The following is a 551-nucleotide window of genomic DNA, read 5'->3' on the forward strand; positions in this document are numbered from 1 at the left end:
TATATATATATATATGTATTTCCACCATGTTTAATCACGCACAATATATTTTTAAAAGACTATTAATAAAATGTATTGCTTTTGCGTATATTAACATTTAACATTTATAATTGTTGTTATGAATAATTCGAAAAACATTAGTAATAAAGTTTCCGCGATCTTTATTCTGTCATAAGATTCTGTCACAACACGTGACTAGAATACAAATAAGAATAGCGCTATAAAAATTAAGAAGGTCAAAACTATTTTTACTCACCATCCTTACTGTTCCAACACGTCGCTGATTAGTAGGATTAGCACAAGAAAGGTGTAGCTTTACGTCAATATTTATCTTTATAACCTAATTGTATGCAACCTGTTCTTCATTATTGTATAAAACGTGAATTTTTTATTATGAAGCGCGGTAACAAATATAAAATTTATGAATTGAAAGGTAATAATTACATATTTATCATTTAAATGCTTATAATCTTATTGAAAACTGTTATTTGAAAATAATGATAAAAATATGTGATAAAAATAACATCATTTTCTATAATTAAAAAAATTAA

The sequence above is a fragment of the Atta colombica genome, unplaced genomic scaffold, assembly GCF_001594045.1.
Source record: "Atta colombica isolate Treedump-2 unplaced genomic scaffold, Acol1.0 scaffold207, whole genome shotgun sequence".
NCBI lineage: Eukaryota > Metazoa > Arthropoda > Insecta > Hymenoptera > Formicidae > Atta > Atta colombica.